Here is a 9,258-nt window from a genome sequence, read left to right on the forward strand (position 1 = left end):
TTTCTTTTTCCTCTCTTTCAGAGAGTTTTATTTGATATTCCAAGTAATCATAGAGGCCATCTCGAATAGAAGTACAGCACAAGCGAGAGATAGTAGAAAGGCCCATAGTGTGAACGCCATTTCGATTCTTTCCATTTTAAGTGGATGAACACTAGTGTCAATTGTCGCATGGCGCGCTTCCACTTCGAGTCCCCAAAATCTTTCCACGTAACGGTGCCAAAGAGTAACTTGACTAGTCTCGAAAAATGAACGTAGCCTAATATGCAAATAAAAAAGGTATTAGATCGGGGTATTAGTTGTGTTTGTTTGTCTGCGCCTGTCCTGTCACTTCTAAAAACATGTACTGTTACGAAGATGCGAATAAACGAAGGCGCGAACACGCGAGCGCGAGCTCAATGTGGACAAAGCTTTAGGCGTCAGATTTAAGCTCTGATCCTCTATGAGGGCGTGGGTTCGAACCCCACTTCTGACAACGATTTGTTTCATTTTAATAACATGTATCTTTGCTCAGAAAAGGATTCTATAGTATGGCAACAAGTGAGTAGCTTTATGGAGCATTGAATTCCGAGAGGCATTTTGGTGTTGTACGATAGCTTCATTTTCAAGGAAAACGTTTAAAAACGTGTCAGGATGGCCGAGTGGTCTAAGGCGTCATATTTAAGCTCGGATCCTCGTATAAGGGCGTGGGTTCGAACCGCACTTCTGACAACGATTTGTTTCAATTTAATAACTTGTATCTCATGCTCAGAAAAGGCTTCTCTAATATGGCAACAATTGTGTAGATTTATGTAGCCTAGCATACCGAGAGGTATTTTCGGGTTGTACTATAGGTTCATTTTCAAGGAAAACGTTTTAAAGAGTGTCAGGATGGCCGAGCAGTCTAAGGCGTGAGATTTATACTCTGATCCTCTATGAGGGCGTGGGTTCGAACCCCGCTTCTGACAACGATTTGTTTCATTTTAATAACTTGTATCTCATGCTCAGGAAAGGCTTCTCTAATATGGCAACAAGTGTGTATATTTATGTAGCCTAGCAATCCGAGAGGTATTTTCGGGTTGCACTATAGTTCATTTTCAAGGAAAACGACTTACAGAGTGTCAGGATGGCCGAGCGGTCTAAGGCGTCAGATATAAGCTCTGATCCTCGTATGAGGGCGTGGGTTCGGACCCCACTTCTGACTGCGACTTGTTTTCTTTAATAACATGTATCTCATGCTCAGAAAAGGCTTCTATAGTATGGCAACAATTGTGTAGATTCATGTAGCCTAGCATACCGAGAGGTATTTTCGGGTTGTACTATAGCTTCATTTTCAAGGCAAACGTTTAAAAACGTGTCAGCATGGCCGAGTTGTCTAAGGCGTCAGATTTAAGCTCGGATCCTCGTATAAGGGCGTGGGTTCGAACCCCACTTCTGACAACGATTTGTTTCAATTTAATAACTTGTATCTCATGCTCAGAAAAGGCTTCTCTAATATGGCAACAATTGTGTAGATTTATGTAGCCTAGCATACCGAGAGGTATTTTCGGGTTGTACTATAGCTTCATTTTCAAGGAAATCGTTTTAAAGAGTGTCAGGATGGCCGAGCGGTCTAAGGCGTCAGATTTAAGCTCTGATCCTCGTATGAGGGCGTGGGTTCGAACCCCACTTCTGACAACGAATTGTTTTACTTTAATAACATGTGTCTCATGCTCAGGAATAGCTTCTCTAATACGGCAAAAAGTGTGTAGATTTATGTAGCCTAGCATACCGAGAGGTATTTTCGGGTTGTACTATAGCTTCATTTTCAAGGAAAACGTTTTAAAGAGGGTCAGGATGGCCGAGCAGTCTAAGGCGTGAGATTTAAGCTCTGATCCTCGTATGAGGGCGTGGGTTCGAACCCAACTTCTGACTACGACTTGTTTTACTTTAATAACATGTATCTCATGCTCAGAAAAGGCTTCTATAGTATGGCAACATGTGAGTAGCTTTATGGAGCATTGAATTCCGAGAGGTATTTTGGTGTTGTACGATAGCTTCATTTTCAAGGAAAACGATTAAAAGAGTGTCAGGATGGCCGAGCGGTCTAAGGCGTCAGATTTAAGCTCTGATCCTCTATGAGGGCGTGGGTTCGAACCCCGCTTCTGACAACGATTTGTTTCATTTTAATAACTTGTATCTCATGCTCAGGAAAGGCTTCTCTAATATGGCAACAAGTGTGTAGATTTATGTAGCCTAGCAATCGGAGAAGTATTTTCGGGTTGCACTATAGTTCATTTTCAAGGAAAACGTTTTAAAGAGTGTCAGGATGGCCGAGCAGTCTAAGGCGTGAGATTTAAGCTCTGGTCCTCTATGAGGGCGTGGGTTCGAACCCCGCTTCTGACAACGATTTGTTTCATTTTAATAACTTGTATCTCATGCTCAGGAAAGGCTTCTCTAATATGGCAACAAGTGTGTATATTTATGTAGCCTAGCAATCCGAGAGGTATTTTCGGGTTGCACTATAGTTCATTTTCAAGGAAAACGACTTACAGAGTGTCAGGATGGCCGAGCGGTCTTAGGCGTCAGATTTAAGCTCTGATCCTCGTATGAGGGCGTGGGTTCGAACCCCACTTCTGACAACGAATTGTTTTACTTTAATAACATGTGTCTCATGCTCAGGAATAGCTTCTCTAATACGGCAAAAAGTGTGTAGATTTATGTAGCCTAGCATACCGAGAGGTATTTTCGGGTTGTACTATAGCTTCATTTTCAAGGAAAACGTTTTAAAGAGGGTCAGGATGGCCGAGCAGTCTAAGGCGTGAGATTTAAGCTCTGATCCTCGTATAAGGGCGTGGGTTCGAACCCCACTTCTGACAACGATTTGTTTCATTTTAATAACTTGTATCTCATGCTCAGAAAAGGCTTCTCTAATATGGCAACCATTGTGTAGATTTATGTAGCCTAGCATAACGAGAGGTATTTTCGGGTTGTACTATAGCTTCATTTTCAAGGAAAACGATTAAAAGAGTGTCAGGATGGCCGAGCGGTCTAAGGCGTCAGATTTAAGCTCTGATCCTCTATGAGGGCGTGGGTTCGAACCCCGCTTCTGACAACGATTTGTTTCATTTTAATAACTTGTATCTCATGCTCAGAAAAGGCTTCTCTAATATGGCAACCATTGTGTAGATTTATGTAGCCTAGCATACCGAGAGGTATTTTCGGGTTGTACTATAGCTTCATTTTCAAGGAAAACGACTTAAAGAGTGTCAGGATGGCCGAGCGGTCTAAGGCGTCAGATTTAAGCTCTGATCCTCTATGAGGGCGTGGGTTCGAACCCCGCTTCTAACAACGATTTGTTTCATTTTAATAACATGTACCTCATGCTCAGAAAAGGCTTCTATAGTATGGCAACAAGTGAGTAGCTTTATGGAGCATTGAATTCCGAGAGGTATTTTGGTGTTGTACGATAGCTTCATTTTCAAGGAAAACGTTTAAAAACGTGTCAGCATGGCCGAGTGGTCTAAGGCGTCAGATTTAAGCTCGGATCCTCTATGAGGGCGTGGGTTCGAACCCCGCTTCTGACAACGATTTGTTTCATTTTAATAACTTGTATCTCATGCTCAGGAAAGGCTTCTCTAATACGGCAACAAGTGTGTAGATTTATGTAGCCTAGCAATCGGAGAAGTATTTTCGGGTTGCACTATAGTTCATTTTCAAGGAAAACGTTCTAAAGAGTGTCAGGATGGCCGAGCGGTCTAAGGCGTCAGATTTAAGCTCTGATCCTCTATGAGGGCGTGGGTTCGAACCCCACTTCTGACAACGATTTGTTTCATTTTAATAACATGTATCTTTGCTCAGAAAAGGATTCTATAGTATGGCAACAAGTGAGTAGCTTTATGGAGCATTGAATTCCGAGAGGCATTTTGGTGTTGTACGATAGCTTCATTTTCAAGGAAAACGTTTAAGAACGTGTCAGGATGGCCGAGTGGTCTAAGGCGTCAGATTTGAGCTCGGATCCTCGTATAAGGTCGTGGGTTGGAACCCCACTTCTGACAACGATTTGTTTCAATTTAATAACTTGTATCTCATGCTCAGAAAAGACTTCTCTAATATGGCAACAATTGTGTAGATTTATGTAGCCTAGCATACCGAGAGGTATTTTCGGGTTGTACTATAGCTTCATTTTCAAGGAAATCGTTTTAAAGAGTGTCAGGATGGCCGAGCGGTCTAAGGCGTCAGATTTAAGCACGGATCCTCGTATGAGGGCGAGGGTTCGAACCCCACTTCTGACAACGATTTGTTACCTCTCCGAGTGACGTATGTCACGGAGAGGTTCTAAAATCGACAGGCATGTCGGGGTGTGTGTGTGTGTGTGTCTGTCTGTCTGTCTGTCAGACCCCACGTGACCGCGTTCGCAGTTTACAAATCGGAGCAAACGTGTTCGCCATTTCCGAACTGCTTTCACAGTCACGGAAATGGCTCCTCTACTTGAGTTCTCACACCACCATCTTCTGGTCTTTGTCCATCCCACACGGACACCAGTCTGTACTTACCGGCTTCTAATCACCATCATCTTTTGATCTTCGTCCATCCCACATGGACATCAGTCTGTACATACTGGCTTCTAATGACCACCATCTTCTGGTCTTCGTCCATTCCACTTGGACACCAGTCTGTACATACTGGCTTCTAATCACCATCATCTTCTGGTCTTTGTCCATCTCACTTGGACACCAATCTGTACATTCTGGCTTCTAAACACCACCATCTTCTGGTCTTCCGTCTATTCCACATAGACACCAATCTCTCTCATTGGCTTCTACTCCATTATCATCGTTTGGTTTTAGGATATACGCGGCGATCAGCTAGGGTTACGAGAAACGTCTAGCCTCCCTAAGGTGGGATCGCCACCAAAGGTTTTCGCAATTGCGCTTTTTCCTTACTATTATAATGGAAACGAATCGTATATATACCCCAAAATTTGAAGAAAGCGGGCAAGAGGGGTACCCTTCACTTTAAACGTCAATATTAGCAAAGTTTGAGATGATAATAGGTATAACTTTATTTTAAACGATTTAACTATTATTAATGTTAATTATTGAAAATTAAAATAATTAAAAATAATTATATTTATTTAAATATTAAAGATAATCTTGTTTCTCAACTCAAAATTAATACGGAAAGAGTTAAAAAGCAGTCTATGTTTTCGTCTGTGTGTGTCCGTCCATTGTTACACTAGTGCGTCGCGTTAGCAGTTAGCCTTGTGTTGATGTGTTAAGAAATCATACAGAACCTTAATATTCCCTTTTTCCATAATATAAAGTGAATATGTGGAAGTATTTTTCGTAATTATGATGCATTTAGTACTTTTGTAGCTTTAAAGCTCTGTTTCATTTTGATATTCCAAAGATTTTTTTAATATTATTATTTGAAATGGCTGTTTATATATTACTTAAGCTATACTACATCTGTATATACAATAATCCTTGGTTGAGTGATTTCATGAAGAAAACTAAGACCTAGACTTCGGCGGGTATATTAAGTATCATCCGCAATAGGCTTAGTGAAACAAAGAGTAAATAATTGAGGCCTGAGGTGAAGTAAACTTTGGGCTTTGATTTTCGTGTCTGAAATGAAGAGACATCAACGGTTCAGAGTGAGCCGAAAGTTAAATACACTATTAAATAATCAGGTTAAGATTTTATAATAGAAGAAAAGATCATGGTGGCAATTAGAATAGTAAAAGGGCTAATGGTAAACGGGTAGTAGCTACAGACCTTTTATTCTCTTTATGGTGCGCATTGACTATCAGTGCGTCTAGCTACAATTTAGCTTTGGTGTTATTTAAGGTTATCATTCATGTTGGCAAACTAAGAATATTGTTGAGGTGAGACAAAGAAGATACACGCCCCAGGAATGGAAAGTGTAGCTTCCTCTAGTGTAAATTTTTGTCTCTCCCCTCCTAGTACGCTCCAAAGGCAGGCTCGGTTGACCGAGGTATTTCCGGCTACATTGAAATTGCATAGACCGGAAGTTCCTTGGTCAACCCAACCCCGAGACATAGCTTCCATTCCCGGAGCGTATATTTTCTTTGGGTGAGACGAGACGATAGTGTTTACACTGCAAACCAGTTGTGAATGTAGCTATCAGAATATACGGTAAACAGCTGAAGCGTAGACTTCATTTCTTGATCTTTTCCCCATTGACTGATTTCCATGTGTCCAAGATTTATCCTTATTGGATGTAAAATGTCGTCTGCTATACTGTATTATTCGCTATGCTTGGAATACTGCTTCAATATTTCGTAAATTTTTACTTCAAAAAAGAGAAATAATTCCATATCTAGGTAAATAAGTTTGTAGTAGTAGACCTCTTGACTCGGAGAGGTAATATTTTGGTTTTCCCAACTTGTTTTATTTACTAAAATGGCTGCGCTATTTTTCCAACTCGAACTTGAACGTTTGCGTTTTGATGATCGTAATCGCGCTGCGCGTCGCGATTTACGAGTCCAACGTGTCTTTAGAGATGGTAATCAAGCGTGGGAGCTTGATGACCTACGCTTCAAGAGGAATTTTAGGTTGACAAGGGAAATGGTCTTAGGCCTTTGCCGAACGTTGACAGAGCCTCTTTAAGGTGTTCGAACTACCTCGTTGCAAGTATATTTGAAGGTAGAAAAAAATCATTTTCCTCCCAAATAGTCGTTGCATTTTGCACAACATGTGCATGATGAACGGGTTTGGTGAAGAGGTTGAGCGGGAAGATGACGACGCTCCATTTGTGGCGGATGAGCACCCCCATCCCCACGTCGTCCCTCCTTGTAATGGGAATTACAACCCCTCTGGCCAGAGGTTGCGACAGAGACTTGTTCGTCGTTTACATCGAGGAGAAAACAAGACGGCCCAAGGGCTCGTAATAGTAGCCATATCTTACGAGTGAATAGCCCCTCTATACCCTACCCTAATGAGTGGATAACCCCTCTATACCTTACCCTAATGCTTAAATGATTTACCGTGCATAAAAACAGAGTGAATAGCCCCTCGATTCCCTACTCTAAACAGTGATTAAATTATAACCGTATAAATTAACTTATGCTGTAATTCTAATATTCCGGCGAATCGAAGAACAGATAGTTTTTAGTGATAATCCCCGTGATGAGTTTACAACATAGACTTATGCCGATGCACACTTATCGCATCTTATAAATTTTAGTGATTATCCCCTCGAATTACCTTTAGCAATGCTAAAATGATCAAACGCATAACGCTCATTTAACACTATGTTAGCTCTATCTAAACCCAGAGCGCGGTAGGAAACGGGGAAAATCGTTATCTATTTAATTAGCACATACATAAAAAGAAAATCAATATAAAAACCCCAAACATACAAATTCATAAGTATCCGACCCCACAGGTAAAAATTCAAAAGTATCCGACCCCACAGATAAAAATTCAAAAGTATCCGACCCCACAGATTAAGAGGTACCCCACCCCACATCACCCCGACATTTAATAAAATAAATAATAAAAAACTCGGGGTTGCTATCAAGTCTCTATGGTTCAGTTGGTAGAATGTCTGCCTTCTACGCCAGCGACCCGGGTTCGATTCCCGGGTCTGACCTGAAAAAATTTTAATTAAAATTAAATCTCTAACCGAGCCCAGTAACCCCTATGGGTGGGTTGTGGTAATATAAAGTTCCTTTTAAGCTAAAATCTGACGATAACGAAGCGACAACCCCGGCCACTACTACTACTACTACGACGGCTCGGGTCAAACTAAGAGCCTATCGTATACTACGATATGGCTAAAAAACGGCCCTTTTCAGGGCCATTAGACAGTGACATACCGCCAAAATAAAGAGATTCGTTTTTTTAAGAATTGAATCGTCACGCATGATGACTTAAAACGTCGGATACCCCGTGACGAGGAGATTATTTTAAGTCTTTTTATCAAAAATCATCCCATTGGGGTAGTACGTTTTACTGTTGGGGAAAGTACGTTCCCAAAAATCTAAGGAACAACAACTTCGTGGTTGTAAAGCGGTTCCTTACATCCGGTTAATCGCTCGTGATTGGTTGTGAGCCACCCTGCCCCTGCGTTTCCCCAGTCCCCAACTCCTGAGAGTTCGAGATCCCCGCTGCATGGATTAACTAACGCTAGGGACTGTTCCCATATAATGCTATTGCCAACTACATGTTCCGAATCATTCCTTGATTTCCGTCTTCATTCCCCCAATTTAGTGTACCAAAACGGATGCAGATACAGCGCCATCTCAAGACAAAATAAATAGAAAAGATGGCGGCTCCTAATTTAGACCGTATTTGAATTTTGACGTCATAGAACACGTGATATTTGGCCCAACTTTCTTATAACTTTCTGTTAGGGGTAGTAGCTACCGCTAGGGGGCGTTTGGAATATGCCTGCTTTATCTTTTGGGGGGAACGAACTATCCCTAGCGTTAGTTAATCCATGCCCGCTGCGTTTGCTATAATCATCCACGCAGCAATATCTAAGGCGTTGTGATTGGCCCACTTGTATCACAAACCTTAAAAGTATTTTCCCGGAAAGAAAAGATGACTTTCGTTTTGCTTACCTCAACCGCCCCCCCCCTCCCCCATGGGCCGCCGATCCCCTTACGACTCTTTAACTGCTGGCAAATATTGTAAATTACCCTTAAATCAATTATCGGAAAGAGGCTGCAACGACTAGTCAAAGTTACATAAAACCTATTTAAATTTCCTCACTAATAACAATAAAATTCAACCTCTTTTGAAACCTTACAAGAGCAATTGCAACTAAAAAAATGGAAATATCTTTTTCAGCAAATAATACGTTGATATTGATATCATTTTCATGGGCAAACTTACAATATCAGCCAGTGGTTAATTTAGGATATCGGCTGTTTGTTAATTTGGAACTAAATAATGCCAATAAAAAGATTTAAATCCTTTTGATTAATTTTGAAATGAATTAAATTTTAATATTAATTATATATGTGTGTGTAATTAATTTATCGTAGAAAAGCGTGTATGTTTTGGCCTTGCAAAAGGAAGCCACGGGAAGGCAGCATACTCCGCATATGCTCACGATGTTAGTCTGTTTATAAGATAACACGGAACTTCAAGTGTCACTAGACAGTAAATACCTCCAAAATGAAGAGTTTGCATTTTTAATATAATCTCCTCGTCACGGGGAATCCGACGTTTTAAGTCATCATGCGTGACGATTCAATTCTTAAAAAAACAAATCTCTTTATTTTGGCGGTATGTCACTGTCTAATGGCCCTGAAAAGGGCGGTTTTTT

General features: G+C 41.0%; 7 non-coding genes across 7 annotated transcripts; all 7 read left to right on the forward strand.

Moving 5' to 3' along the window:
* Positions 1–861: 861 nt before the first annotated feature.
* On the forward strand, positions 862–944 carry TRNAI-UAU (transfer RNA isoleucine (anticodon UAU)). Its single transcript has one exon. It is a non-coding gene; the product is annotated as a tRNA-Ile (tRNA).
* A 625-nt stretch (positions 945–1,569) lies between these two features.
* Positions 1,570–1,653, forward strand: TRNAL-UAA (transfer RNA leucine (anticodon UAA)). Its single transcript has one exon. It is a non-coding gene; the product is annotated as a tRNA-Leu (tRNA).
* A 390-nt stretch (positions 1,654–2,043) lies between these two features.
* On the forward strand, positions 2,044–2,126 carry TRNAL-UAA (transfer RNA leucine (anticodon UAA)). Its single transcript has one exon. It is a non-coding gene; the product is annotated as a tRNA-Leu (tRNA).
* Positions 2,127–2,513: 387 nt separating this feature from the next.
* Positions 2,514–2,597, forward strand: TRNAL-UAA (transfer RNA leucine (anticodon UAA)). Its single transcript has one exon. It is a non-coding gene; the product is annotated as a tRNA-Leu (tRNA).
* A 390-nt stretch (positions 2,598–2,987) lies between these two features.
* TRNAL-UAA (transfer RNA leucine (anticodon UAA)) lies at positions 2,988–3,070 on the forward strand. The gene has a single exon. It is a non-coding gene; the product is annotated as a tRNA-Leu (tRNA).
* A 624-nt stretch (positions 3,071–3,694) lies between these two features.
* On the forward strand, positions 3,695–3,777 carry TRNAL-UAA (transfer RNA leucine (anticodon UAA)). Its single transcript has one exon. It is a non-coding gene; the product is annotated as a tRNA-Leu (tRNA).
* A 152-nt stretch (positions 3,778–3,929) lies between these two features.
* On the forward strand, positions 3,930–4,013 carry TRNAS-UGA (transfer RNA serine (anticodon UGA)). The gene has a single exon. It is a non-coding gene; the product is annotated as a tRNA-Ser (tRNA).
* Positions 4,014–9,258: the final 5,245 nt, after the last annotated feature.

Source organism: Phalangium opilio, unplaced genomic scaffold, assembly GCF_054372755.1.
Source record: "Phalangium opilio isolate 3A_F unplaced genomic scaffold, DU_Popi_V2 ptg000060l_1, whole genome shotgun sequence".
Lineage (NCBI taxonomy): Eukaryota > Metazoa > Arthropoda > Arachnida > Opiliones > Phalangiidae > Phalangium > Phalangium opilio.